This window comes from Cyprinus carpio, chromosome B5, assembly GCF_018340385.1.
Source record: "Cyprinus carpio isolate SPL01 chromosome B5, ASM1834038v1, whole genome shotgun sequence".
In the NCBI taxonomy this organism is placed as follows: Eukaryota; Metazoa; Chordata; class Actinopteri; order Cypriniformes; family Cyprinidae; genus Cyprinus; species Cyprinus carpio.
The window spans coordinates 17,613,558-17,639,655 of record NC_056601.1 but is presented as its reverse complement, the minus strand read 5'-3'; the positions used below and the strand labels follow the sequence as shown (position 1 = coordinate 17,639,655).

The window sequence follows — 26,098 nt, the reverse complement described above, 5'->3', positions numbered from 1 at the left end:
CATTCTAAACACAGAGTTAATGGATGCACACTGATGCTTATGGAATGCCAGCTCCCCTAATTCATTTTGGTAAACACTGTTTGTTCGCACAAATGACGACTCACTTTGGGCCAGTGGGATCATTTCAACAACACTGACAACTCGGGCAGTCTAATTAATCAGACAGCATCCAGAGCTAGATTATCCTCTCTGAGAGACGACGGGTTTGTGTTGAGACAGGGCCATAGTGGCGGTCCTACTGTATGACAAGCTGAATAAATAGCCTTTGTCATCCTATCAGAGACGCCGTTAAGCTCTCCTCTTGATTATCTGTCCCCGACTCCCAACTCCATAATTAGTACCTGGCACGAGCCCTGATGTTTAAGCTCGATTAAGGCAATGCTTGTGTCTCAACAAAAGGTGCACTTTTCCAGGGCCGGTTGCTATCGGCGTGGTGTTGTAATGTTAGAAGTCAAAATGGTTGGACTCATTTACCAGCATGGGGCTAAGTGCATTCTTGGCTCAGGAAGAGGTGGAGTTGTGTATGTGCGACTCCAGCCAAGGAGCCCATTTGTAATGGCCAAATGTTACTGCCCTGTGTCTTAGTGTGAGTGTCTGGCAATTCTACACCTCTGCCATTGTGTGCTTTTATTTACATCCACGTTTCTCTCTTTTGCTCTCTTACTCACTTTTTTAATTTGTCTGCTCAAATGACAGACAATAAAAAAAAATATGCTAATTGAAACTGAGGGACCTCATGGCCATTTTAATTTGATTTGTTTGGAATATTGGGTTTATTGGTTGTTTTTTTGGTTTAAAAGAAAGGAAATCATATTCACACTTTCTGTAGACCATTTGCTTTAAAATAAATATTAAATATTGTGGAAATTGATAAAATATTTAATAGTCAATGGTCATTGTCATTTCTATAGTCAATATAATATATATATATATATATATATATATATATATATATATATATATATATATATATATATATATATATATATATATATATATATATATATATATAAAAATATACAATGTTGAGTTTTTCTTAAAACACAACTATAAAACTATTGTGTGTGTGTGTGTTTTCCACAAAGGGGAAAAAAAGAAAAAAAAAAAGTAAACAGGCACTATAGCACTAGACTATTTGGTAACACTTTAGTATAGGGACCAATTCTCACTATTAAAGGGATACTCTTCCCCAAAATTAAAATTTTGTCATTAATCACTTACCCCCATGTCGTTCCAAGCCCATAAAAGCTCAGTTCGTCTTTGGAACACAATTTAAGATATTTTGGATGAAAAACGGGAGGCCTGTGACTGTCAAGGTCCATAAAAGGTATGAAAGTCGTCGTCAGAATACTCCATCTGCCATCAGATGTGCAATCTGGGTTATATGGACAGTCATAGGCCTCCCGGTTTGCATCCAAAATATCTTAAATTGTGTTCCGAAGATGAATGGATCTTTTACGGGTTTGGAACAACATGGCCCTAAGTGATTAATGACAAAATCTTCAATTTTGGGTGGAGTATCCCTTTAAATAGTTGTTTATTAGCATTCCTTTAACATATTATTAACATATTGGCTGTTTATAAGTACTTAAAAAGCATGTAATTAGGAGTTTATTGAGACAAAAGTCTTAGTTAATGGTTTGTTATTATTTGAGAATTGGACCTTAAAATAAAGTGTGACAGACTATTTTATATTTATATCAAATATTCCAAAAAGGTTTGAGTTACTTAATAAATTAAGTGTTATATGTATTAACACCTTCTGCAGACCATTTTCTTTAAAGATGAATATGAAACATCAAAATGTTTATATATATAAATTGTTATTAATAAAAGTATTTATTTATTTACACTAAGTACACCTGGGCTGCCACCAGTGCCCCCTTAAAAAGGAGAAATATAAAAATAATGAATGAATGAATGAATGAACTAGTGGGTTGTAAATATGAGGGTGAGCTGGATAATTATTCCATCTTTCTTACGCTTTTCTTTCTCTCCATCTATGACCAATGCCGGTCCCATTGTTTGTTTGAATTGCAACCTACGGCAAATAAGACCTTCACACTGGCTTCGCCACTCTGTCACAAAACCAAACATGCCGTTTTCCTGATGCCTCTCTCTCCTGCTGTATCTCTCTCGCAGACACGCACACACACACACACACGCGCGCGCACACAGACTCCGTAAGAATGTAACAATGTGTAGGGGGGCTGCCAGAATAACAAATCGTCTCCGCAGCTCATGCATGCTAATGTTATGTTGTAAGCAGTTTTGTTGACAAGTGCTAATACTTCTTTCATACTATCATCAAAAGCGGCAAATACAACAGCCATTACTCCCTCTCTCAGTTTCACAGACATGATGGATGGTGACCTTAATGCGGGTTAGCCGAGTTTTTGAAAGTTAAAGTACCCGCAATAAATCACAGAATTATTACAATGAGCTTTAATTGGTTAAGGACTGTTTACTTCCTAAAGAGCTAGAAAAATTGGGTTTCGGCATATTTTAATTTGCAAAGTGCATTTTCATTACGAATGGCACTTTAATATTGCCCTCCTTTATCATGCAAAATATGCAACACGCTGGCAATCTATTAATTGGGCACCAAAAAAAAAAAAAATGCACGGCAAGCGTAAATCTATGTGTTCTTGTGTGTATGATGCATGCGTGTGTGTGAAAAAGAGAAATGGCCGCGTGTGCATGCATTAGGACAAGAGACACCATTCCTGGATACTGTGTGAATGAAATGAGTGCAAAACATGATGCCTTAGCGTCCCATTAAATGAATTAGACTGCTGAAAGTGCTGTGTGAGGTACATGTTGGACACTTACTGGATGTTGTATTGTGTCTAAGCCTAACATTGAAAAATTTGTTTATAAAAAGCCTTCAGATGCTGTAGAGTTTAGTGGGTTTTTAGTTAGCATGTCAAATACATCAGTTTTGTTCTGCTCTTTAAAATAGATTCGTGCATTATTCACCATAATGCATAATTTTGGGGGTCAGATATGTCTGATAAACTTAAATAGCATATTTTTATTTTATTGTTGGCTATAGTGATGAACTTGATTAATATTTTCTGTAGTATACTGTTTGTTGTTGTGTGTATTGTTTTGGTGGTCCAGTTTTTTTTATTAATTTTTTTTTTTTTGTTTGTTTCTTTATATATGTGTTTTTGATCTTTCACGCCTGACAACCTGGCAGACCAATCAGACGCCATCCCCCGGGATGCGGCGTGGAGTCTTTAAGGATGCAAGGCAAAGTGCTGTTTGATTTCCCAATGGCCAGTCACACATATGGATAGAGACACACAAACCTGACAGACTCACACAGCAGATACTGACAGTTCACACACTGCATGACAGATATGCTAAAGCTTCTGTTACTCCAAAATGTGTGTCATATATAGTATTTAATTGTTTAAAAATAATTTATTCAATTATTTTTGACTCACAGCCAACTTCAGCCATGAAGTTAGTACAATCTTTAACATTCTGAAAACATTCATAAATATATATATATATATTTAATATATATTTTTTGTTATTCCTTTTTTTAGTTTTGCATGTTTTATTTATTTATTTATTTATTTATTTATTTATTTATTTTTTGAGAGTTTTCTAGTTTCTAGTGTCATTTTAATGCTTAATGTGCCTGCAAATTAGAAACTGGTTTTAAATGTTTCAAGTTTTAGAATACGTTTTGTCAAAAACTGAAAAAGAAAAAAACAAACTTTTTTAGTGGTTTTGAAATTCAGTTTAGTTTCCAGTAATGTTGTATCGGTTTCAAATTTTAAAATGTGTAAAATAATAATAATGACTAAACTAAAATAAGATAATAATAATAATAATTATTATTATTATTGTTGTTGTTGTTATCTTATTTTAGTTTGTTTCGAAGTAATAAAAATATTAAATTCAGTTTTAGTTCTTTCATCAAAGATAAACTTTTATACATTTTTCTAACCTTTTAAGTTTTTATTTATTTATTTTTTTCAATAGAGTTTGTTCTCTGCATGAATATAGTCATGGTAGCTGGCATCAGTTTATTTTTAGTTTTGACAGTTATTTTGTACATTTGTGAGGTTTTATAATATATTGTGTCAAAAATGGAAATACATTTTGACTTATTTTAGTTTAGCAGTAATATATCATACTTCATACAGTATATACTCTATTTTAAGGTCCAACTCTCGCTATAAGCAAATCATTAACTACGAATGTAGCTTCAGTGAACTCCTAATTTGCTGCACATTAATAGTAAGGTAGTTGTTAATTTTGGGTATTGGTTAGGATTGGGGATGTAGAATATATTCATGCAGAATGTGTGCTTTATAATAATAAACAGCCAATATGTTAATAATAGGCATGTTAATAAACTAGTTAATAGTGAGAATTGGTCCCTATACTAGAGTGTTACCCTGCTGTTTTGTGTCAATGTCGTCAAACCTGGCACAGCATGGTTTCCTCTAACATGTATGAATATGAAAAGATATCACGATGATTAAATGTTGACGGAATGTCATTTTTGAATGAATGATCCATTGAAAATCCAATGCTTCCACATACAGTACAGTACATGTGAATATCATAATGTGCAGCAGTGCAGATTATTTTATGGTATAAAAAGACAGACATGATAGGAGAATGAGAGAGTGTGTGTAACTTTGTCACCAGGATCCAGGCTGGGCTTGGCTTGAAATCCAGGGCTTGAAATGCAGAGTTTAGCCTCTGCATTGTGATCCAGTGCTTATGCGGTTTAGAGCAGAAGTGCTTGCTAGCTGCTTGGGATGTGACTCAGTCAATTGTGTGGCTTTTTATGCCGGATGAAAGGCAAACTTCAATGCTTCAGTTCTTTCATGGCTGCTGCACAGGCTACAGGGCAGAAAGCCCCTACAGTATCAGCACAAAGCCTTCCGCTCAACGCTTTCCCACAATTACATTCTCTCTCCCATTCTCTTTATCACAGCGCTTTGTTTACAATAGGTGACTAAGACAGTCATTGCGCTAGAGTTGCTTTGAAGAGGATTGGACAGCTCTCAAAACCTGACGAGAAAAGATTCTTAGAAACAAGCATCATTTTACTTTGTAATATGGGTAGTTATCTAATAAATTTATTATTCAAAAAGACATCAAAGACGGTCGTATGTGGTGCCATTCTTAGCATTTTGAATGTGTAATATTTCAAGAGCATTAAAACTTAATCAAACATTGAAAATGCTGAGCAGTGGAAACGGTTTAACCAGAGCATAAAACAGTCTGATGTGCCTTTACCAAAGACCTGTTTACATACTGACATAATCTTCATTTTCTTTCTTTCTTTCTTTTTTTAAGTCATAAAAGGTCCGTTTATTCACATATTGTGTTATTAAAGCATTGACTCAGGGGATAATGAATGCATTTTCTGCTGATATACATTGAAAGCAGCTTTATACCTGTGAGCTTACTGCTAATCTCTTCACTAAAATAAACAAGCTTTATTTAAAACTGGTAGATTTTCACAGTACCTGTTTTCTATTTTGAAATCCAAAGTAAGCATTTTAAGTTTAATCTTGCTGGCTGCTTCATAAAAACAATGTGTGCTGTATTATTTGTGACTGTAATGTTATTAAAGGATGGTTAGCTGCCTTTTGTTCCTCTCTAAGCAGTGCGCTATGAAAGAGTGACTCATTTTTTTCCTTCTAAAATCTGCTGTCTTTTCAAGTCATATCTGGAGGTAAAGTAGGAAGGCATGTGTGTGTAACATCCAGTCTGTTAAGAGTCATCTTTCTGGCTGATTTTTGAAGGCAGCTAGTGCTTTGCTACATGATTTCTAAGGCATTGCTAGGTTGTTCTAGGTAGTTAATGTTTACGAAGGTGTTCGTGGCTAGGTGCTTGTTTGGATGTTCTGTGTGGTTGGTAGGATATAAAGTCTGGAATACATAACATTTTAAAACATTAGGCATCATACCCTTGCAGACTTTGTAAATGGTAACAGAGAAAAACTGGGAATAACGACTGAGGATCACACACTAACAAACTTTAAAGTCATCCTGAAATCAACAAACTCATGCAGAACTATGAATCTTTTTGCTAGGAGACACATGACAGATTAAAACAATATGTGTTCTAAAATCATCTCAAAATATCATACATGCTTGACATCTTGGTTACACTTTTGTAAAGGGAACTCTTAACTAGTTGCTTATTAGCATGCCTATTATTAACATATTGGCTGTTTATTAGTACTTACAAAGCACATATTCTGCATGACCATTTTCTACATCACTAATCCTACACAATATTAGGAGTTTATTGAGGCAAAATCATAGTTAATGTTTTATTAATGGCGACTTTTAAAAAAAATTTGACTGGATGGAATAAAATGCTTAAGCAAAAAAAAAAAAAAAAAAATAACACGTAGTTATAAACTACTTGGAGTTATGGGTTGTTGATAATGAAGCATATCAATAGTCATGCTCTTTCTGAAACAGTTCCTTTCAGGTGTCTTCATACAAATACATTGTTTGTTATTTGACTGAATGCTGAATGGGTATGAAGACCTTTTATGTGCTTATTTTTCATAAGCATTAATGGGTCTTTTCTGGTCTTCATCATGATCTGTACTGAGCATCAGAATGTGTTTATAGTTGCTCCACATTTAGTTTGGTCTGTTGTTCTTCAACTTTTCTAGCTTTCCTGTTTTGAACACTATAATTAATTCATAGGAAGTTGTGCAATAATAATAAAATTAAGCTCATATTTTAGGTCTTCAGATCTTTCTGTAACCTCAAATGAAGTTCAGATTGTCCCAGAGGGATGGAGTGCTAGCAGTTGTGCTTTTGGTCACACAAAGAACATGTTTGTTAAACTATAGCCATTTGTTTTTCATCTGTGTAGGCTGGGATGAGGGCATGTTGAATTAATGCAGGTGGATTAATCACAGAGTCTTCCTTCATTTCATGGTTGGTCTGTTTTGCCACCTCAAGCGTGCAGCACGCAGTGTGACTGAGACTTTTGGTTTGAGTTGAGCCGTGTGGTGTGGAGCAGAGGCTGCGGTGAAAGTGAAGCCATTGAGACTTTCTTTCACAGGCATTGTGACGGAACAGAGAAAAAGGTTAAACATTCTGCCTGTCTGCCTCACCTGTGGACGAGCAGGAGGGGGTTGTTGAGAGAAATGAGGGTCAGCCAATGACTGATCACCAATCTTGCTCTTGGATTTCTTTTTCCTCACTGCAAAAGTTCTATACTTCATCATTTTCTTTGTGATTTTCCAAGTAAAATATTTAAACATCCTTAAGACGACAGTTCACCCAAAAATGAAAAATTTTGTTATCATTTATTCTCCCTCATGTTGTTCAAACCTGTATGACTTTCTTTCTTTATTTATTCTGTGGAACATCCCTAGAGAAAAAATACAAAAATTTATTTCAAACTTATTTATGTGCTTAATAAAAATACTATGCAATTGTACTTTTGGTATACTAAACTGGTATACTTAAAGTCTGCTAAATGGGAACTTAATTTTGTGCTTAATGCACTTTAACAGTGTGGAAGTAGTGCTGAATCCAACTAAAGATTTACTGATGTATATCTGATTGTGCTAAAGTGGAATTATTGCAAGTATATTTCAGGTACACTTTAAATATCTTGCATTTAAAGACTGATATTATATATCATAGAGTTCTTCTTAATAGTGATATTAAAACTCATTTTAGGCATAATATTAAGAAATGTGCATTGTGCAATAAAGAAATACTCCAAATAAAGTTAAATTATAATTTTATATCAGAAAGTCTTAAAGGGTTAGTTCACCTAAAAATGAAAATTAGCCTGTGATCTATTCACCCTTGTGGCATCCTAGGTGTATATGACTTTCTTCTTTCAAACGGATCCAATTGGAGTTATTTAAATTTTTTTACTTGCTCCTCCAAGCTTTATCATTGCAGTAGGCGGGTGTTTTTATTCAACAGTCCAAAATACGACAAACAAAGTGCACACATCCATAATAAAATGTGCTTCACATGGCTCCGGGGCACGAATAAAGGTCTCCTGTAGTGAATCCATGCATTTTTGTAAGGAAAATAATCCATATTTCAAATGTAATAAACACTTCTCTCTCATTTCATCTGACTGTCATATGCGGAAGCTGTTCTGGCGGATGATGTAGTACGTTGGCGTGATTAGTGACGAACGTGGAGAGACAACAAAACAAAACACCAGTCATGAATTAGAAGTACAAAGCGAGGATTTGTAAAGAAAAACTGTAAGGAAACTTTGCTTCCTTTGCTCCTGTAAACAAACTCACGGGACTATATCTCAGAGGCGCGTGTGCTGCGCATACATCCAACGTCATCCACCCGGAACGGCTTCCACGTACGACAGATAGCGGAAGTGAGAGAAAAGTGTTTATTACGTTTAAAATATGGATATTTTTCTTACAAAAACGCATGGATTCACTACAGGAGGACGTTATTCACCACCCGAGCCATGTGAGGCACATTTTATTATGGATGCGCGCACTTTATTTGATGTCTTTTGGAGTGTTGAAAAAAACAACCATCTATTGCAATGATAACACTTGGAGGAGCCAGGACAATTTTTAATATAACTCCGATTGGATTCGTCTGAAAGAAGAAAGTCATATACACCTAGGATGACTCTAGGGTGAGTAAATAACAGGCCAATTTTCATTTTTGGATGAACTAAGCCTTTAGGTGATACATCAATAAATATGTTATGTTAATGGTTTTGAAGTATACTTAGTATGAAATAAATGTATTTTAAATTGGCATAGTTTTTTTTATTATTTTCTTTTTTTTACTAGGGATAAGAATTGTTCAACTGTGTTTGTGCATATTATAAGTCTAGGGGGTCCGAAACAACATTTTGTAGACAAAAAACTGAAACATGTTTCGAGGTAACAAACATTGTATAAGATTGTAAGTTTTCAGACAACAACAACAACATATGATTAATTAACAATGTTCTTTCTTTCTTTCTTTCTTTCTTTCTTTCTTTCTTTCTTTCTTTCTTTCTTTCATTAATTTCTTCCTTCCTTCATTTTTTCCTTCCATTTTCTGAGTTCCTAAAGGTTTGTGAGTATGAGCTGTGAGGATTAACAGCCTCTCAGACTTTTACGAGTGCTGTAGTGTTTGTAATTAGACTAAATAGATGAGATTGGGCAGGCAGAGTAAATGTACTATCCCTGGTCCAGTGAGATTTATAGTTACTGGATATTTTAAAAGGCCTTTTTAATGCACTTGTTTCGTGGTGGGACGTGCTCAGGATGCTTGTTAATGACTCGCACTCAGATGGCCAAACTGCCATATTGTTTTTGCTCTAAAATGAGCAGTTGATTAATTAAATGGCTAATGCATGTTTCTCAATATATTTAAAATATGTACTCGTGAATTTAGTGCAAGTTTGTTTATATTTCTTTCATTAAAAAAAAAAAATACTGTCTGTGAAACAGCCTCAAGTTCGCTAACCTGCACTGCTGAAGTTGATTACATAAAATGTTACAGTAATTATGTTTACAGTAATTTAATTTGATTTTAACTACTGGCATTGAGTCATTTTGTGCATGCATGCTGTTATTTCTGCTCATTTGAACTGAAGGCAAAGCATGTAGCATCTTAAAGGGGTCATATGATGCTTTTTTAAAGATTATTCTCTCTCTCTCTCTCTCTCTCTCTCTTTCTCTCTCTCTCTCACGCACGCGCATACATACACACGCACACACAGATACACGCGATGCGCAAAACTCCGCATTTGAACAGTCAATAGCAAATACTTAAACTAATAACAAAACATACTTACAGTAGCTGATTCAGAAGCGCCAGATTGTCGTAGCAAAGTCAGAATTATCTCATCTCCTAGGTTCACGAAACGGTCGTCCACGGTGCGTTGCTGTTCTGTTGTAAGTAATCTTAAAGATTCCTGAATGCATCTACTTTCGGAAGGCCAAATAAAGTGCTTTTGGTTTCGCCTAGACACAAACAGCATCTCCCTGACATGGCTGCTTTAACACTAACTGCAGTTACTGAAACCACGCCCTCTTTCTTTGTGTGAACATTTGGGTGGCATTCCGCAAATATTTCCACATAGTGATGTAGAGATGTGGGGGCGTGTCAGAACAAGCCGTTAAGAGGGGCGTGGCAGAGTCTTAACTTTGATAAAGAATATCTCTTTGGATTTGAGACTTTAGTCTTTGCAACTTTACAGATCTTCTTCATGCACCAAGAGCTTGTAATACTCCAAAGAGAAAGGAAAACTTGAAATCGCATCATATGACCCCTTTAAACATGCATTCAATAGAGCTTTTCATCAAATTCAGAAGCATAGAAAAAACAGAGCAATATAAATGAGATTTAATATAAAATAAAATCTTAATATCTTAATATCAGATCCCATAAATGTCTAATAAATTTCAGAAGAGACCTCAACAATGTCAAACTTGCAAAAATAAGTTTGCAGTCAACACTCTCCACATTTTTATAGTATTGCACTCTCATTGTATGCCAACATTTATTTTATTTTATTTTATTTTATTTTATTTTATTTTATTTTATTTTATTTTATTTTATTTTATTTTATTTTATTTTATTTTATTTTATTTTTGAATTTATTTTGTTTTATTTTATTTTCTGTCTGTCTGTCTGTCTGTCAGGAGCTAGAAATAACCCCAGTACACTCCTGAATGACATTTTTTAAAGAGAATAAGAGTTCTTTACCCCCCTTGACTGTGCTGTAAAGGTAGGCTCCTGTGACCGTGTAGCTTTTTTTTGGATGGAGGTGACACAGAGTTGAAGACAGACACGCTGACAGGCCAAAGCGGCCATAACTTATTGTTTGTCAATGTGCTATGACAAATCATGCGGGATGAGCAGGAGTGTGTGTGGGTGGGTGTGCATATATGAAACTCTGCACAGCTCATTTAGCTCCAGTGTAGCCACCTGGGTGGTGGTCTGCCTCAGCCGAGCCAGTCATGCTTCTCCCCCTGCCAGCTGACAGTACTGCGGCCCAATATATGGGCTCTGGCGGCAGATTAATCAACACAGACATCCTGACAAATCACCCGCCACCAGCATTGATCTGAAAGTGAGAGTGAGAGCAACTCAGATTTAGAATAGAGGATACAGCTTGCCTTATGCAACATGCAACTACAGTATAAGTTTGTGTCATTCACATTTTGAAGCAGAGACCAACAAGTCTGTGAATAAATATCAGAAAAAGGGTGTATACTAAAGTGTGACAAGATACCGTAGGTTTTTTTTTTTTTTTTTTTTTTTTAGCAACAAGCTGATTGTTGGCTTCTGTAAAATGGCTTATAGCTGAATTATAAACTCATTTTAATATAGATGAACTGTACACTGTTATTGAATTGAACTGAACCAACACTGAACTGATTTAAGCTAAATAATGACATTATTGCCTTTTTAGATCTGTAATGTCTCCCTATTTGAGTTTCCATTATATTTTCCGGTTTGTTACGGTGAAGCTGCTTTGCTCTACAACCTATATTGTATAAAGCCCTACAGAAATAAAGGTGACCTGGCTTGACTGGTAGTGTAAATAGTGGTGTAACATGAGAAAATGCTTTACAACAGAGCAAGGTTCGTTTAAGTTCATTCAAGTAGTTAATATAAATATAATACAATTAATAATATTATACTATATTTTAAGGAAAATACTGCAGTCACTTTCAAAAGAGTGTAGACTCTTTATACACTTTATGCACTCTTTTCAAAAGAGTGTATAAAAGTGTATTTTCTAGTTGTATTGTATTTATTGTAAAATGAAGTTCAATTTAATGCTGTTACCCTTATAGATAGATAACAGTACAATAAGAGAGTACAATAAGAGTGCAAAGCTATAAATGTAATGTGGAGACTGTTGACTGCAAACATATTTTGGCAAGTTTGGCATATTGTTGAGGAAAATAAACATTGGGGAAAAAGGGAAATTGTACTGGTAATTTTTTGCCAAACCCCCCCCTAAAAAATCAAAATACAAAACGCCTTTAAAAAAAAATAGCAATATAGAAAATTATTTTATATTAATACAATACATTGTGCCCTATTTTTATAGTTTTTCCTTTCTTTCTTTTTTTAAACCAACAGATAAATATCTTAGTATATGGACACACACACTTTACTAGTTTGATACTGCCATTACCACACACCATTAGGGTTAAAGAAACAGCACATAGCTACATAGGTGTGTGCAGCAGCAACAGCAGTGCTGTCTGGCTAATCCTATGCCTCAGGTGGCTTTTCATCTATTCCATTCAGATCCCGAGCAAATCAAATTAAAGCAGAAAGTGGGTGAAATCAAAAAACGTCAACACAAAAACGCGGGGGCCGCTTTTTAAATCGGCCCCCATGGCCATGCTCCTTGTTTTATTATCTGCAACAATAGGGGAAGTTTTGTGGTATGCTTTCATTGAGCATATCCAGATTAGTATTGCTTTGACATTTGGGAGACTCGATAGCAATACTGTAATGCTTTCCTGAGGGAATGCAACCCGTATGAGGGAGACTTGTTCACGCAACATCTGTTTAATGGAATGATTGCCTGAGCTGCAGACAGTGTAGAATGAACACACACATATCTGCAGATATCCCACACTGCCTTGCTCCATCCGAGTTTTGTCCAGATTTAGGAATTTACCAGTGACCTACTGTACATCAAACTGACCAAGCACTCTGAAGAGTCCCAAAAATCATGACTACTTTCAGAGCAGTTTAATTCCAGGAACTGCAGTGAGAAAGCTCCTCTGAAAGTGAATGATGATTCATACTTTCAAATTTCAAAAAAGTTTGAAATTGAGGTGAATAATATATAGTATTGTTTTATTAATGTTTTGAATCATTTTTCATTTTCTGTTTTCATTTTTAATTTCGATGTGTGCTTTTGCCCCCTTTTTCGTAGTTAATTATTCAAATTAATTGATTATTAATTAATTGAACATTATTTTTCAATTATTCAGAATAATTCAGTTGAAATATTACCTGCAAACATTTGTAGTGTATTTATTTATATATTTATATTTACTTAAAACATTTCTAAATGTTTACTTTTTATACTTAAAATACTTCTAAATATTTACCTTTTTATTTGAATATTGGGTTGAGAAATAGATACTTAATACATATAAATATTTAAAATATATCTCTCCAGATAATATTACAGTGATTTATTCATTTGTGGCTTCAGTGTATTTTGAAAATAGTCACCTAATGTTGTTTTAATAACATTATTCCTTTCTACTTTCTACTTTCTCACATAGAATAAATGGGTCTGTATACATGAGAACATATAGTTGACTTTATATTTTTGGAAAGGGGGTCATCATATTTAGGGGTTCCTAGCCCAGACTTCCCATACTGTATATCCAAATTCTTCTGAAACCATACGGTTGCCTGAAAATCATGTAGACAAAATTTTCATTTAAGTCTGAATTATCTCTTTAACCAGTTTCCATTATACAAGCAAATATTCAGAGTCTCTAAGCGCCGAGCTCCTCCTGTGTTTACATCTCTCTCTCTCTCTGCTGCTCAATCGCTTCTCCTCTATCCATTTATTTTCCAGCATGTGCGTGGTGAGCGTCAGAGGTAGGCACCTGTTTAGGTATGCACAAACCATCTGGCTCATTCATCAGCACTCGTTAATGAAAACGACTGAACACGACCCAAACTCTCTCACAGTATGAAGCCTAATACTGTATATAGCCTGTTAGGCATGATGAGCTATTTTTATCAGAAAAGACCATGCCACATAAATAAAGTCTTTTATTAAACTGATATATAATGGCTAGGCCCCCCACTTGTCCTTCCTCATGTGCTTTGATAAACGATGGACCTTTGAGATTTTGACCAATGAGACAACACAGTGGCTAACTAACTAACATTAGTGTAATATTTCCCCATTGCCACGACCATACAATTAAGAAATTGCCTAATAACTGCTAATTAATTCCCAGTAGGCAGCTATTATATACTGAATGTAATATTCTTAAATCAGTTTTATCTGCACTGTGTTTAAGGGCAACCCTATGCCAAATCAAGAGAAGTAGAATACGTTTCTAATGAATAAGCGTCAGATCTGCTGTATGCGGTGGTCTTATTTTCTCACTGGTCCAATTAAACTGATCTGAGTTCAGTCCCTTCTGCGTGGCTGTAGCATTAATGAAGGCTTCAGTGCTGCCATTGTGACCCGTGAAGAATGTTATTAAGCAGTGGTCATATTCACTCATTACTGGCCTCTACCCGAGGGGTTTTACACCTTTGCTCTATGGCGAGACCAGCCATGCCACCAACCTTGTTAATTCAAGATCAATTTGAGAAGATGTGTTAATTTCGCTCTCTGCTCATTTTACCAGTATTATGGTTAAGACTAATCTTACTATTGCATTTATGTCTGCGTTTTATTGTTGATTTGCAGTCTTAACTCAATGTTACCCACATTGAGTTTTTTTTTTTCAAAATTGTGATAAAAACAAGTTCTTTTGAAAGGCTTTTTTAAAGAAGATTCTTATGCTCTCCAAAGGCTGCATATATAAAATACAGTAAAAACAGTATCATTGTGAAACATTGCAATTTAAAACAACAGTTTTCTATTTTAATATATTGTATATATTAAATTATTAAAAAAAAAAATATTCCTGTGATGTAAAAGATACATTTTCAGCAGCAGCCATTACTCAGGTCTTTATTGTTACATGATCCTTCAGAAATCATTCTAATATGATGTTCAAGAAACTTACTTATTATGTTATTAACATTACTTATTAAAACAGTTGTGCTGCTTAATATTTTTGTAGAAACTATATATTTGTCACAATTTTTGATGAATAGAACGTTTCAAAAGAATGGCATTTATTTGAAATATTTTTATACTGTCACTTTTAATTAATTAAAAGCATCCTTGCTTAATGAAAATATTTATTTATTAAAAAAAACAACTTTTGAACGGTAGGGTAGAAAATAGTATTATTGTAGTATTATTATGTGAAACAATTAATTCAATAGGGAAAAAGTTTAAAAGGTACAACTACATTGTCAGTTATTTTAATGTAAGTTAACTAATTATTAAAATTTTTGGTACCACTTTATTTTACAGTCCTGTTACACTTGTACATACTATGTACTTATTATAATGATTACAATTACTAGGTAATAACTAGGTACTAACCCTGAACCTACCCCTAAACCTAACCCTACCCCATGTAGTTACCATTCAGTACTTTCTTAGGTAGGTACACTATAAGTACACTGTAAGTACATGTAAGTTCACTTACTGTAAAATAAAATGCAACCACATTTTTGGTTGAAAAGACTTGCATGGCATATTATATCAGCACTATATTTTATCAGTCGGTTGTTCATTTGCATTTGATTAAAATTATATGATGCAGATATAGTTGCATTTAATTGGTAAATAATAAAAAATGAATGTACACAATTAAGTTACATTGGTTAAATTCCTATGTTACATGTTTAAATCAGAGTGAACCCTTTTTAATTTATGTAAATAACAGTAACTTGGTAAATCATGTAATGTAGAGAGATAGGTAAAAAGAAGCATCTCCGCTCTTAGCATCCTCCAGAGTGGCATTTGTCTGTTGAAAAAGCCTTGAAAGCTTCCACAGCATTGATGCAAATCCCTTTAAGGTGAGTGGAGTGCTATGAAAGTTTAAATAGATTCATTGCTTATCTATTCCATGGCTCTGTCACCTGATGTAAAGGCAAGTATTTCATTATAAGAGGGGAAAAGAAATTGCCGGCCGATAGGCATCTGTAGATTAGGGGGGAGAACATAACAATAAATTACGCAGTGTTTGAAAACATACATAGCCATAATTAGGTGGCATTTGATATTAAATGAGGTAAAAGGATTGACTTATTTATCTCCCAAACACCCCAAAAGTTCCATTAGCGTGTGGAAAAATGAGCTGTTTGAAATGGTAAGAGCGCCGGAGCTGTGATCAGATTTGACTAAGCCCCCCTTCGCGAAGTTGAAAGACTGGCTTTTTGCTCAGAGATCACCGTGCCCCGCTGGGAGTTTGGGAAGGGAATTGGAGATCAATGGATTTACTGGGTAATCAGTTCACTCCAGGCCTCACGGGCGAAACACCCGAGCACCAAGACTATTAACTAATCATGTCATTACAGTGACCGCCACCACCCGCTCCTCTGCACTCCGGCTTCCCCTGACCGCCAGCCACTCCCAGCAGAGAGCAGATACAGGAATGTTGTTGAAGAAGAAAACAGAAGAAGCATGCACGCAATCGTCGATTGAGCCTCGAGTCGCTTTTACATCCTGCTCTGGCTCCCAGAGTGCTGGTTATTTCCCTCTTCCTCTTCGGTTATTATGCTGTAAAGGTTGAACCCGATGCAAATTCAAAACACAGGGAAAAAGATGAATTACTTCTCCCAAAAAAAAAAAAACCCTGAGAAACTTTCCACCATATCAACATATTTATGTTTCCGCACTGCTAGCGTCACTCATGACTGCGGTCGTCCCCTGTGAGCGTACGCGCGCGTGTCTGGGTGTGTTTTACACTTAAAATATGCATCGCTTACAAAGGGAGTCTGTTGAATAAATGATAGTCTACATCTTAGAGGCGTATCTAGGTGAAATCAGGATGGATCTCTTTTTGTTGCCGCACTCAGCTGGGAGCGGCGAGAAACAACTCGGGTTGCGTGTACGAATGTGTGTGTGTTTATAAATACGGAGCTTTGTTCATTCATTTATAAGGCCGCGGCTTGCCGAGGTTGGGGTTGCTTTGGGGAGCTGCGGGCGCGGGGGGTTTTGCTAGTACAGGGTGAGGCGGTGTGTCGGCAGGTCCCTCTGTGGTAAAATAAGAGCTGTCATACTGCTCTCGGGGTGCAGCGAGGGCCTGTCAGGGAAGACTGATTGCCTCCGCGGAGCTGCTTGATCCCTGGGACCCGGAGGCTCGCTGGAGCCATCAGCAGGTGTCTAGTGCTGCTGCTTGTTACTGCTTTTGTGAGTGTTATGACAGGAAGACCATCACTGTCTGCTCCGGCGAACAACACACAATGCGATGGCTTCCCTTGTTTACTAACAATTTAGCTTAGCGTAAGTTACCTCTAATTGGCATCGCGAGTATGAGTGCGAAGTGGCGAAATAAAAACGGGACCGAGGAGCTTCAGACTTGTCAGGGGCCGAGCCAGCAGTGCTGTGACTAAGAGGGCTAATGATTTAGCTCAAGGTATGGGGCACCAGCTCGCTGGCTGCTATTTCTGTGAGAGGTGTCATCCAGACAAGGAGAGTGCACTCTTGACAAGAGACAGAGTCAAGGGCAAACAGAGCGCTGCTGCTGCTTTATTTGACAAACTGCAGTGGAGGTTAAGAACTGGGTGTGTTTGAACGAACTCACCACTTGGAGGGCGACCATGCATGATCAATGTCTGTTGGCCTCTTAACAAGAGTGCATACGCTCTCAGGGAACCGTCTGCCAGGCTTTAGAACGGTGTTCGCTCTCATTAATGCAACGCAGGTCTGATAAAGACTCTGGTTGGTTCGGTTTGCTCAAAATAAGGACGTGAACAGTTAGTAAACGTGTTTCGGTGCAGTTTATGATGCAAGTTTAGCTTCATGAAACTTAAATTAAGAACAATTACAAAAAGTACCATGGTATTAGCATGAAAATTGAAAATGATGGGAATGTCATTATTTTTGGGCAGTACTTTAACTTTTGAAGTATATTACAGTAATATTTATGATAGATACATGAATATGATAATTAAATAGCACTATGAAAAAAATTAAGATGTGATTTTTTTAACTTTTTATTATAGTAGATGTGAAATGAACTTATTTATTTTTTACATTTTGGAATGGATATTTTTCCTTGTCATCGCTGCTCAAGATCACTTGTTCGGTCTCAGTTACTTTGACTGATGCTGAAAATGTATATTTGTTAACATACAATTTTTTGTTTGTTTGTTAATAAAAATGAACATGGATGATCTTCTTATATGCAGATCGTGCATGTTTAAAGTTTGCATCAAATAATCTTTCTTATTGACTAGCACTGTCTAGTTAGCACCCCAAAACAATTATTACTACTTCTATTAATAATGTCAAACTAACCTCAACTTATCTGTAAGAGTAAGCATCTTCTATGAAAATAAAAATAAAAATGAAATACTTACCCCACAGAAAGTCATACAACAATGTGAAATTGAGTAAATGATGGCAAAAATTTTATTTGGGTATGAAATATCTTATTTGGGTAATATTATCTTACTATCTTTTGAGCAGGCGGAAGGATCACATCAATAATATCAATAAATAAATAAACAAACATTACTGTCCTTCATGGATCAGTACTTTTAACACACAAGTACATAAAAAATGCTCTCTTGTACTTTTAATTAAGTGAAATTTAGAAATACTTAAACGTTTACTGAAGTCATATATTTTATTTAGGTATCTATTTTTTAACCCAATGCCATTTTTTTATTTAATGGTCCAGAAGGGTGTTCATGTATGCTCCTTTTGTAACGACATTGTGCCTGCACTGGTGCTTTCATAGTTCATGCGAGTCTGCGTCCCATCAGGTATGCAAAGGCTGAAGGCATTTTTGAACTTTTGAAACATAGACCTGAACCCTGCTACACCACAATGTGTGACAGCTCAATTGTTCCCCAGTACACAGCGTGGCATGTTGAAGTGAGCTCTGCAAGCTTTTTGTCTAAAGCAGGTGCATGGGTCCTGACCATGTTCTCTGATGTTTCAGGACTAATCAGTTTAAATAGTTTGAGAGTTTAAAGCCGTGGCATGCATGTGAGACCTTTCTGCTCGCCATTTCAAGGGCAGCTGCTGGAAGAGCTGTCTGTGGTCCTTTGATCACATGCTCCGCCGCTTGGCTTCTCTTTCACGCTCCCCCGCGCTCCTGAGGTACCGGGTCTAGCCTGCCTGCTGGCCCGCCAGTCCTGCTGTGGTGGCGTTTGCGCTCTGGAGATCAGAGTGGAAGAAGAAGGTGGGGAGGAGAGATGATGGATGAGAAGGCCTGGAGCGAGGTGATGGAGAGTAGCATGGAGCGAGAAACAGTCGCGGATGGAATATGTGCTGCACTGTGGGTGTTCATAGATTGTGCTTGCAACAGCCACAGTTAGAGATGTGTTCTGTTCATTTTATAGAATATTCTTTGATGAATGAATTGACTATATATTCTTTTTACTATTATTTGTCCATTTGATCTCTTAGATTTTAATGCCATTTTAATGTCTCAGTTAATTTTATTTTAATATCTAATTTTATTATTTTGATAGCAGGGAACATGTATTGGGTATAGTGAATAGGTATAAGAAATAGGCTTATCAAAAAGCTTATTAAAATTCTTCCATTTTAATTTGTTACTTAGGGATTATGGGTTTGAAGGCTGTGTGTCCAGTCAAACTCATAATATACATCTAAACTATATTTTGGCGCATGTTCAACTGTCACTTGATAAAAACCTGCTAAATTAGACTGATGCCAACATGTGCAGGTTGTGTGAAATTCCCTCACCCTTTAAAACCATGAAGAGAATTATACAAGGTAAACGAAAAATGTAATTATTGGTTGCTGTGAGCCATTCAGAAACCAAATGCTCAACTAGGAAAAAAAATGCAATTCACATTCATGCATTTTATTATGCCTTTGTAAAATTAAAAATTACTTTTTGGTAAAACTTTACAAGAAGGATCTTTTCATTAACTTTGGTTAATGCAATACTTTAGCAGCATTTAAAGCATCTAGTTAAAAGTTAATTTCTTCATATACTGATACTTTAAGATGTATAAATTAACATTAACATAGATTAAATATGTTGTTTATTTATAGGTCAACCCTAATGTGAACTTTAGTTAAGAAAATTAACATTATTGTAAAGTATTACCCAGGTTTTTTTTTTTTTGGTATGTTAAAATTTTTTGTCACTATTTGATGTTCTTTTTTTTTGTCAAATTTTAGGAATGAAGGAATGTATTAGCATACAGATAACATCAGAGCTAACAGACATGGACTGAAATCTTCAAAAAAGGTTTTGATAGAAGAGGATCATTGCAGTCACACCTATCTGGCTCAAGCATTTTTCTGTATTCAACAGTACTTTTCAGATCTGTAGGTATTTGAACAACCTTTACACTGCAGAGCACCTCTGTGGTTTCCAAAGGGCAAAGCCATAAGCATGAAATGAACTGGATTCCTCACATCCCAGGGCAAGGCCAGAACGGCCGGTCCCTGTTCTGAGCGCTCTCTCCCCTCAGAACATCTCCTCTCCTCCGTGGCATGCATGGAAAGCCCTGACCTTTTCAGAAAGTTGAGCACTTTAAATATTTAGATTTGGGTTATGATGGATCCTTGAAGTGCTAAGCATGTGCAAAGCCTCTGATTAGCGTGACTTGTCAGCTCGCCATTTCTTCGCCCGTGTTGAGCATCACATTGCTCTTTGTTTGACAGAGGCACATTTAAACAAACACGGGTACCTGTCGGCAACTGTGCTGGTAGTCTGTTTGCCCGAAAACATGTAGAGGAGAGGAAAACCACTCTGCTAGCTGACAGTTAGTCTAATAGCCTCTGCTGTTCTTCTTCTTCTCTCTTCTCCTAAATGGGGCTACTCATGCAGTACATGGCACAGTGTTAAGATAGCCCAGAGTGGGCCAGACTTTAATGTGATAGGAACAGTGTATAGAAGTGCCAGAGACTGTTACTTGGCTTGTTCTTCAGGCTTGACCTGAGAAGAACCACTGGTGCGGATCCTACTGTGAAGATAGATAGCTTCAACACAATGAATTTCATGGGCACTGTCTGAATGTTAAAACTGGCCTTTGTATACTTCAAATTAATCCATTAACACGTTTATTGATATATCACATAAGACTTACTGATATAAAATTATAATTAAACTTTATTTGGAGTATTTATCACACAATGCACATTTCTTAATATTATGGCTAAAATGTGTTTTAATGTCACTATTAAGAATGATTGTATGATCTTGCAATTGTCTTTAAAGTGTACCTGAAGCATACTTGCAATAGTTCCACTTTAGCGCAATCAAATATACTTCAGTTGGACCTCAGCACTGCTTCTGCACAATTAAAGTGTATTAAGCACAAAATTAGTTGTTCCAATTTACTAGACTTTAGGTATACCAATTTAGTATACCAAAATATAATATTATTATTAAGCACATAAATAAAAAGCGGGGGTCGGGAAAGGTCCTCAGGCTGGGATTCAAACTTGGGACCCCCTTAACACAAAGGTATTATATGTCAGCACACTGCCCACTAGGAGTCCTTTTGGGCTAATTTACCCAAAACCCTTTGCACTACAGAAGAGGGTTAATTTTTTCTTCACTTACAAAAGTTAACAGAAACAGTGAGGAATGGTCAAACTGAAGTTTTGTATGTATGAAATGTTAAGTGAAAGTTAATTTTAAGCGAATGAATTTAGCTAGATGTTAATGTTTAAATGTACTCACATTCTTTCTTTACATATCCAAAAATATGTACTTCACCAGTGAATAGCATACTTTTGTGAATTGTAACTCTATGCATAGAATACATGCAGATATTAGCAAACAAGCACAACATGCAGGCAAACACGGCTGGAGGGTGTCAGCGAGCTGATTTCTGCTGGACTATATGGAATCTGTAAATATATGGCTCATAATGCATGTAGACTGATCTTTATGCAGAGGAAGAGCCGAGTCAGCAAGAGTGGTATTAATGCATGAAAAATGAGCCGCACAATAAGACTGAAAGACCACATCACACCAGGCTTATTAAGATAGAGAAGCCCGCTGAATTACCTGCCTGACACTTAGTATTTGTCAGGAAACATTAAAAGACTGGAAACTCAGTGAGGACACATTAGATATTCACTACTATGAAAAAGAGGCTCAGGTTTGACTTATTACCACGTCTTGTCACATAGTGAAAAACCGAGATGAGGCTCGACGGTATTACACCTGTACTTTTTGATTGATGACCTGAATGAGAAATTTCACTTTATTGACACATTTTGATTTTCTACTGTTCTTTGCAGGTGTGCATCTATACTGTACGCCCAAAAGTTAGAGATTCTACGCTGACATTGATAAACGGAGGTACTTAAGATATATGCTCTTAACATCATAGGTGGACACAGACAGAAGTTATTGAGGTGTTTACTAGGTAATTTTACCATGTATCTACATATTCTCTCCTGAAAAAAAAAAACCTCGACCCAGTTTCAAATTTGCACTTAACACTCCCCTGTGGCTCACGTTCTCATTCATCAAGCATGTTTGTCTCACTGACAAGCTGCAGACCACCGCCTGAATATCAATATCAGCTAAGACAACGACGGCAAGCACCGGGCGAGTAACCTTCAGCTAAATGTCATTCTGCTTAATCCTATTTGAAAATTAAACATTGAAAAAACCTTTAGCGTCTTCAATTCTTCCTCCCCGACCCTCGCCTTCCCTCTCTCTTGTTCATTTCGGCACGTCCCTGACATTTGTAAATATTGTGTTTTCCATGTGTTCTCCATTATTTGTTATTTGTTTGTAGCACCGAAGTAATGACTGACCAGAGATGAGAGACTGAGGCCGTTTGACATTTGAGTTGTTTCCTTCTGGCGCTTCAGAGTGCGCTCATATTTCCTGTACAGTCTTATGGTGCAGTCACATTAGTGAAATTTCATGGGCAAAAAAGGTCTATTGTTTGACTATTGTCAATGGAGCAACAGTGTTTGAAGCATTTTAAATAAGTCACTTGATGGAGTTTGGTGTCCTTGCTACCATTGTTGTTGGCTTGCTTAGTTGTGGTCTAAAAGACAATTAATATTGAGTAATATCTATTTGATGGCACTGACACTCAGATGAGAACATAAGCTGAACTGAATTGAGCTAAATAATTATAACATTGTCTTCTGTAGAGCTGCTTTATTGTTTGATCAAATTCGTTCATAATTCATGAATTTTGCAACATCAACACTGCTGTTGAACTGAAATGAATCAACACTCAAATGATTGGAGCTGAATAAAGACTGCTGTCTGTCTTAAGTAGAGTTGCTTATCGCTGGATTGAACTTGTTTTGTAATAAATTAGTTTTAAACAGTTATAGCTGAATTAAATCAACACTGAACCTACTAGAACTAAATAATGACACTATTGTATTTGCCTCTTGTTTGACGTTTTCATAATTATTTTTTACTTTCTTGTTTAATACTGTGAAGCTGTTTTGAAACAGTCTCTGTTTTATATAGCACTATAGACTTGATTTGATTAACACAGTGATGCACTAAAATTTTGTGAACTGTAGATATTTGGCCAAAACAGAAAAAAATAAACAACAACAACAATAATAAATAAATAAATAAATAAATAAAAAATTGAACAATTAATTAAAAAATAAATAAATCAGTTAACATTTCTCGGATTCCACATTTTGCATCCATGTCGTGCACAAAATGTCAATAAGCTGCAACAGGTCAACAGCTTCAACAATAAATAAATAAATAAATAAAATGCTTAATTACATAATAAATAAACACATAAATTTCATTTTTGATTAGCTGGAAAAATCAAAAGGCTGCTCACTGGCAGCTCAAAAATGACCATGACATGATTTATCACCCTGAACAACATACTGAGTTCAATTTTGTAAATTTAGTAACCAAAACTTTTTTTTTGTTTTGGTTTTGTGGCTAAATGAAAACTTTAATTCCAGTTTCTGTGTTTTGGTACAAAAATAAATAAATACAAATTTGGCACATCACAGCAAATTCGTGTGACCAACTTGTACCCATTGCGAAATCCCTGATTCTATTGAAATGACTCAATTTTAACTTGGAACGTTTGCAGAACAATTATTGCACTACTCCACCAATTAAAGATGGCCTATTAAACAGGCCAATTAGACTAGTGTCTTCTCAAGGGCAAGGCCTCCAGCTTAGACACCTGAAAACATGCTGCTGCAGATGTTTGACAGTTGATATAGACATGCAACTTTACTTTCATATAAAGAAAGTAAAATATGGCAATAGTATTTATTCCTAAACTCCTTATCAAAGATTTGATGTTGTGAACTAGCTATAATACATTGTTGTCTGTTGTATAGTGTTCAATTTCATAATTACAACTTGATTTCTCATATTTGCAATGTAATTATTTTGTTATTTGGGCATTTTATCTCATAATTGTGTCTCCGAAGATGCTGGTGCCCCAGGGCCTTGCCCGAGGACTGCAATCCTTCTAGCCACCAATGCAGGAGAAAAAGAAAGTGAGAGATGACAGAAAATAAATGTGCAAAACCCACACACACTCATCTGTCGAGCTGTTGCTGTCAGGTTCAAGCCCAGTGGTTCTGTTAAGGTGACTCTGACAGGGAGGAAAGAGACGCCGCTCTGATAGGAGACATGCCCGAGAGGGCGCCATGCATCAAACGCAGATATTTACATAAACAAATCCTCCCCATATAGACTGTAATTACCAATGTGACACAGCCATCCATAGAGGAGAAAAGAGCTTGTCTGATAGCGACACGTTCACAATGACTGAGGTGGAAGCTCAATCAATGCGGCCACGTTGCTTTATGTGGACAGACCAAGTCCTTTGATAGGCTTTTGTACCACAACTGAATATATGGACACTATACATCATCATCTGAAAAGGTGCCTTCACCTCACACAGAGAAAGATAAAATGAGGGATGCACACACTTTGTAACAAACACAAAGACGCTCTTTGCGGTGAGGAAATAAGCATCGGCGTACAGATGATGGCTGTGATTGGACACTATAGATTATGTTCTCTTTTTACATTTTTTCCCCACTTAGCAATGTTAAACCATTTTTTAACCTTAAAGTATAATTTCAGTTCTGAGAGAACAGTATATATATATATATATTAGGGGTTGCACTGACTAGTCTACTTTAATGCCCTGCCATGACGTTTTAAGCTTGACGTCAACTAGTCGCTGGTCCTATAGAGGGCACAACAGGATAAGAAATCTTTGAAGGACTTCCACATTTACGCTTTGTTTCCAAACAGTTAAAATGACAAATAAATGCATACTCCGAATGCTCCACAAAACGTGTGATTATATTACTGGATGCTCGAAATTGAACGGGAGAATGAACGTTTTAAAGAGCTTATTGTACAGGAAAATTAATCACCGTTCTAATCTAATGTGCTGCTGCACACACATAAGCTTCAGACAGTACCGCGTACATCACGCGCAGTTCGTGAGCACCCAAAATAATTCAGCACGGAAATGTATTGTCAACACTGTTCTGTGATTTCTCAATAAAATAGCTTAGAAACTGAAAAGTTCTAGCATATATTTCTTAACTAAATCCCACAGCTTTACTACTAGTAGAAAGACACTGCCATGAAGAATTCATTCACACACGCAATCACTCTCACTAATGCATTCATATGAATGTAATCTTTACTGTCCTACTTTATCTATATCTGATTTAGAACGAGCAGAAATCTGTAAGAAGTATAAGGACCCAAAGACAAAATAAACTTTAAGGTTAAAACACACACACACACACACACACACACACACACACACACACACACACACACACACACACACACACACACACACACACACACACACACACACACACACACTCACATACACGAATATATACACACATTACAGTCCTTTTGGGTTAGGAAAAAAGTTAAATACCAGATATTATACAGCAGATATTGTGGTCAGAATTTAGGGCTGTCCAAAAATAAGTAATGATTATTTAATTGACATACACTACCAAAACATTTGGAATTATTAAGATTTTTCAAGTTCTTGAAAGAAGTCTTTTATGCGCAAGGCTGCATTTACTCAATCAAATATACAGTAAAAACAATAATATTGTAAAATGTTATTACAACTTAAAATAACTGTTGTCTATTTGAATGTATTTTTAAATGTAATTTATTCCTGTGAAAGCAATGTTGAATTTTCAGCAGCCATTAGTCATGATCTTTCAGAAATCATTATAAGGAAACGTGTGACAAATGTGTTCTACAAAATATTACTCAAAATATCAAACATGGTTTATATTCATAGACTGGATGGAAGCATAATCTGAAGCTAAAAAA

The 26,098-nt window shown here is 36.0% G+C and overlaps 1 protein-coding gene across 1 annotated transcript in view; it reads left to right on the top strand.

Annotated features, from left to right (window-relative positions):
* The window catches only part of kiaa0825 (KIAA0825 ortholog), a 118,423-nt gene that overhangs the window by 91,343 nt on the left and 982 nt on the right, over positions 1–26,098 (top strand).